This window comes from Coptis chinensis, chromosome 2 (genome assembly GCF_015680905.1).
Source record: "Coptis chinensis isolate HL-2020 chromosome 2, ASM1568090v1, whole genome shotgun sequence".
Lineage (NCBI taxonomy): Eukaryota > Viridiplantae > Streptophyta > Magnoliopsida > Ranunculales > Ranunculaceae > Coptis > Coptis chinensis.
The window spans coordinates 74636846-74642845 of NC_141457.1; the positions used below are offsets into that span (position 1 = coordinate 74636846).

Here is a 6000-nt window from a genome sequence, read left to right on the forward strand (position 1 = left end):
GTTTTTAGCTGCCCCTAGGTCTTTTTGTCGCAAAAGGTTTAAACCATTAGTCATTTGCGCCAAAGGCGTTGCCAAAAGTGTGTTTTTAGCTACCCCCGCTAGTGGTTTTAGCCGCGCCTAAATGTATGTGTTGGTAATTGTTTAAACACATTTGCAGCACCCTAATTCTTTTACAACGAGCTCGGCATGGCAAATGGGTTTACTCATATATATAATAGGTATTACGCATTATTTTGAATCATTTCAATTTATATAAACCTGCCCAATACAATTTATGATTAAACTAAAAACACCGATCAGATGTATTCATTCACAATAAATTATAGCAAAATATATTTTATTAATTAAGATCATCCAAAATCATTATTTGAGCATCCATACAATTAGTCTCTTCCAATATACTGAATTACAAAATCTTCAAAGCCATCAACTAAATAATATTAGCTCTTCAAAAAATAAGATTTTGGCCAAATTCCCATAATCTGCCGATTCGAACAACATCCACCCAAGTTTTCTTTATCAATATACCGCCAACCAATCTGCCAATCTGATAAAAACAACAAATTGGAAAAGAAAAGAGACATTAGTAAGTATAATTATCCAAATTAAAAGAAGATTGAAGCAAAAATGCAAGTAATCAATGCATGGGAAATATTTTTATGTGGTCAAACTGGGGTCCCATTGGATATAGGACATGTTTGTGAGACATACATTATCAGTTGTACTTTGTTGTTGCTTCCTTCCAAAGCAGCTGAGCTGCAAGTACTACTTTTAGATATATATATACGCAGAGAAACAAAAAAAACCAGCATCACATAATGGAGCTACCCACTTTGTAATATCTCTTGGCAGTTTTTCAGTTCAGATAATAAAACTTTCAAAGGACATTCTAGACTTGCAATCAATCCCTTTTCTTATTAGGCTGAAACCGAAAGAAAAAGACCTCTTGGTGTGGGGGCACCAGATCTCAACTTGATCCTTTCAAACTAGTACTTTTTGTAATCGACTCTATTGCTTCTTCAATAAACGCTGGTTCTTCGATCAAGTTTTGAATGACTTTGTAGTCAGATCGTTCCCATCTGCTTTCCGCTGTTAGTTTGCTGTTTCTCGGATTAAAACAGATAAGAATAGATAGGATTGTAGCTCCTCTTCTTTGTTGATGTTGTTCTTTGTAGTTGGATGTCACTCCTGTATGTTTATATCAAGATAGGATAAATAAGAACCAATTAAATCGTCCAATGCTTCAAGCAGTGAAAGGCCAGGGAAAAGGCACTCATCTCCCATCGTCTCTACTCTATCCACTGGCGATAAAGCCCAAATCTTTGTTCTCATGGCCCCCCACCTCCCCGGAAGCAGTGAATCAAATAGCTCGCCTTGAGCCTTCATCTCGCCTGGAACAGCAAACATCCACGAAGAGTCTTGCAAGCCCTCCGCGAAATCACCCAGGCGGAGCCAGTTAACATGATAACTGCTGAAGAGGGCAAAGAAGATTGGCGAGAACCCTTCTAAACAAAACAGTGCATTACACTTAAAAAAAGTTAACCCAACATCCTCATAACCTAAAAAGAATAAGTCCCACAGAATCTAGTAAAAATATCCAATACACTACTGCAATGGAAACAGATGGCAAGGCATTGCATTATGGAATTCCATAGGGATTGAATACGGAGCTTGGCGGGAGATTTCTTGTTTCTTTTCTTCTGTCTGTTAGCCATAGCTTGCAAGGTGACGTCATGGGCGATAAAAAGGGCGATTCTATCACTTAAATTTCCCTCCCTTTTATGGCAAGTTTCAGCATCAGTAGAGCACCCACTCCAGTCTTCCTACTTGCTACATACCACATTTTAATTCTTCCAGTCCCCGTGAGAGTTAGGGGACTCAAGTTTCATTCTTATAATGGTGAGAATGTGAGATAACAAAATAGTAATAGCATAAACTACAGTGTTTTTTTACCCAATAAACTGCCCAAACCAGCTCAACTACAATCTCAACCGAAAGCGAACACAATATAAACCGGTATGGAAAGAATGATACAAGCATAGACTTTGATCTTATCAATAGACCCTCTACAATTTGAGTGAAAGAGTGGGCTTTTGAGTCAAAATTCATAGAGAACTCACTTGATCTATGTCTTCACAAACAGCCGGTTCCTCGTGGCCATAAGGAGGATGACTGCAAAGAAAAAATATGATACACCTCTCGATCAAGAACTCTTATCGTAAACAAACAAACAGAAATATGCTTGAGGAGCCACTTACGGTAGGGCCAAAACTAGAATAGAGCTTCCCTGCGGTCATCTCGAGTCGGGTTCAAAGGTGCCAATGCTGAAAAACGAAAAAGCACACTAGGTTTAGGTAAATGAATTAACGCATCACAAAATAATTGGAGAAAATGTCAATTAGACTTTTCAGTCCCCTCAATCGGACATGACAAAACTAAAGGTTAGTACGATTTATTTGAGAAATGGCGAGAAAGGGTCGAGGAAAAGTTTTTATTCAAGAATAAACCCACCTGTTTATTGTGATATTACAGCTCTTCTATCGGCTTCAAAAGCCAAGAGATCGACATAATCTCTGCGGTAGCTCCCCAAGTTTCGTGTTGAAATTTCAAAGTCCCGATTAAAAAGTGCAATTGCAAATATTCAAAAATAGCGTGTTATCAAAAGGCGGTGGCGTTTACGACAAAACCTATAAAAGTCTTCGAGGTATGCCTTGTAAAGTGTGTTCCTCATAATTTCAATGTTCATATCATCCAAGCCCTACAAAGAGTGTATTAAAGAGATATTAAAGAATAGCCCAGCCTATCTGAGAACCAAATGATATTATATATTCTCAGGTCATTGGTTTACTTTTTTGTCTTCTCATAAGATGAGAACGGAAAGTTTTGATTTAAAACACAAAAGCATTATGATGCCATTGTTGCAATCAAGAGAAAAGAATTAACATCACTTAACCTGAACGTGGCCAAATAAATTAGATGAAAATGTTTTCCTTATATAACTGAAATAAAAGACTTCATAGGATGATAGGTCGATGATGTCAATATCCAAAAATCACATTCATCTAAATATGATTTCAATTGTACTACCTATATCTGGTTGTTAAAATAGCAGAGAACACAAGTTCAATCATCACAAAACGTAAGGTGTAAGTGCCCATTCATCGACCAAAATACAAGTATGCTATCCAAAATGAAGGTCCTATTATCGGAGGTCCAAACCTCAAAGATTTTTTGAGGGTGCATGCGCTACACAAGAGAAGTTTAATTTATCAATTAAGGCATCCTTTTCAAACGAAATGTTAGAATCCACACTTAGCAGTCGGCCGATCTCTACATCAAGCTACTAATGCAACTCACGGTTTCGGGCGAAAGTGCTATCATCCTTGAAGGTGCCCCGTGAGGGATCCCAACTTGAAGCCGTGATAACCCTTCCTTGTAGCTCTGTTTTACTGGATACAAACCGGCCTTTCTTCCGGTGGCCGTCTATATGAACAAATATGAAGTTCAAACAATAGCTCATTCTAGCACAACACTGAATATCAAGTAATGTAAAATACCATCAGAAAATCAAATGCAAAACCAACAGATAACTTGCACTACCCTATAAGGGTATAATTATCAACAATCACAATGTGTAACCTTAATCAAGAATACAAGTACAGGGGCTAAGAGCCATCCCCAATGGTGTACTTAAAAACTATTTTGAGTTTTATTTGAACCATATATACTTCCAATGGACTACATATATCGCCCCAAACCTATATCAAACTCAAATTCTCAGCCAAATTTGAAGGCCATTTTGGTCATTTTCAAGTCGCAGAGCGCGAAGTTTAAACATTTTAAAGAGAAAACCACAGCTCAACAAGATCAATAAGCACATACAACAAAAGAAATCCTCCTTACCGCAGAGCTACTTCTTTGCGGCAAGTATAGCGAATTTTCTTCTCGAAACATCGTTCTTTCCGCTTTTCGCGAAACCTGACTAAGGAAGCAACTCTTCGTGAAACATTCGAACGCCGAGGTGTATCTCCTGTAGGCTGGAAAAGCCACAGAGAAAATTAAAAATGTGCAAAAAGTAAAATTACTAGAAGTGAACAAAAGGAATTGTACCCTATTGTTTTGATGGTAGGCAACGTCTACGCTAGGCACGCCAGTAGGAATTTCCGGCCCTCTATCCATGGCCCAAAGTCTGCAAGAACTCTAGGTAGTGCTTTTTCGAATCCTTAGTAACTAGGTGGGATCATTTGCTGATACTGCATATAGGGTGACTAAAATTACTGGGGATAATTATGTTTTTTCTACTATGTTTTCTTTGCTTTGGAGCCTACTATGTAATTATCATTTTACCGAGCGTAACAATTGTGGGTAGTGAACATACCTCGGATGTAATGCATTCAGAGAAGTATGGTGCCAAAGGTGTGTCAACAAGCACTAAGCGGAAAGCTCACGATATTTTTGAGCAACCGCAAGACTAGCAATCTTGAAAGAAAGAAAGTAGAAGATGAGTATTCATCCAAAGAGTGAAGCATCAAAAGCTATATAGACACCGTGGAACATAGACATTACCTGTCAAACATACCCAATGGATGACATTTCTCTAACAATTCATTCACATCTCACTCATGCAAAGTGTACCAAGAACAATGAGGACAACATTATCAATCATGTGACCATACCTATAAGAGTCAACGAAAAACCTTAATTATATTTTACATATACCGACGGAAATATAGCGTTGAGTAGAATAAACATCGTGATATACTCTAGGAATGTCGACAAGGGCTGCGTGGCTTGGCATAATGTACATGTGCTTATACTCATCAACCAGGTTTAAGAGTACATTTCTCCACAATCGTAGTTGTATGCAATGGGGGAAGGCTCTGTAAACCATTAAGTTGTATACAATTGGTTATAATAAACAAGAATTAAGGTAAAATTATATAAAAAAAAAGAGAGAAATTGAATACCGTTTTGTAGATAAGGGCCATATTGATGAGAGAGAGAGATGCATCTTAATATCATCAAGAGTTTCATTAATCGACATAAATTGTTATAATCATTTCTTTGTTAAAAGACCAGATCTATGCCCATGTACTATTGCTTCTAAATAACCTCCGTGGATGTTAAACGTCATAGCCTCGAATCCATACATCCTTTTTTACTATTTGGAAAATAATTGTTCAACCCCTAAATTTATTTTCCGGTGGTGGAGGATTAACCCAAAACCGTACCAAAACCAAAATTAAAATTAAAGGTTTAAACTTTAACACACGCACAGAGAGAGAGAGAGAGAGAGAGAGAGAGCTTACCATAGGTTTGTGGTGGTGGAGTAAGGAGGGTTAAGGGGATGCGAAACTTTGAGTGAAGAAAAAAGAAAATGGGGGCGGACGGAGAGAGACGTGTTTTCTAATTTTGTCATTTTTTTTAGCCGCCTAATAAATTTGGTAGAGAAATCAAATATCCCGCACATGAAAATCGTATATGCGACACTTGTTGCTACGGAAAACTTGTTGCTACTGAATACTTCTATGTGTAACCACTACAACCGCGTTGCAAAAGGTTAATTTAATTAAAATATATATATTTATTCTTATTTTAAAACAAATAATTAGACCATTTGCCACGCTGCAAGTGCTGCTACATTAAATCTAGTTAACGCCAAACCTGATAGAACGACAAACATTTAGTGACACTGGGAGGCATGGCAATTGATGTCTTTTACCAACAATTTTGTGGCGTTGCAAAATAGGGCGTTGCAAAAGACCCCTTTTGTTGTAGTGCTCACATGCTATTTCTGTGGTAGCAGAGGGTTCCATTAATCATGATGAGGCTCCCAATTTTCATGCCTCCAATGTTAAGGACTTGGAGGGAGGACCTGGACTTGCATCACTTTCAACTTTTGATTGTCCAACACTTAGGCGTTGCAGCTTTGCCCCCACTAACAGTTCCTCTCTAACTTCTCCCAATCGCACACTAAGCAACAAGGAGATTGGTTGCTTT

At 37.9% G+C, this 6000-nt stretch overlaps 1 long non-coding RNA gene and 1 pseudogene across 1 annotated transcript; both read right to left on the bottom strand.

Moving 5' to 3' along the window:
• Positions 1-320: 320 nt before the first annotated feature.
• Positions 321-1991, bottom strand: LOC147517799 (uncharacterized). The gene is made up of 2 exons (XR_015211566.1): positions 712-1991; positions 321-547 (listed from the first exon to the last, which is right to left on the bottom strand). It is a non-coding gene; the product is annotated as an uncharacterized LOC147517799 (long non-coding RNA).
• Positions 1992-2515: 524 nt separating this feature from the next.
• On the bottom strand, positions 2516-5774 carry LOC147517800 (V-type proton ATPase subunit d2-like; annotated as a pseudogene).
• Between the last annotated feature and the right edge of the window lie 226 nt (positions 5775-6000).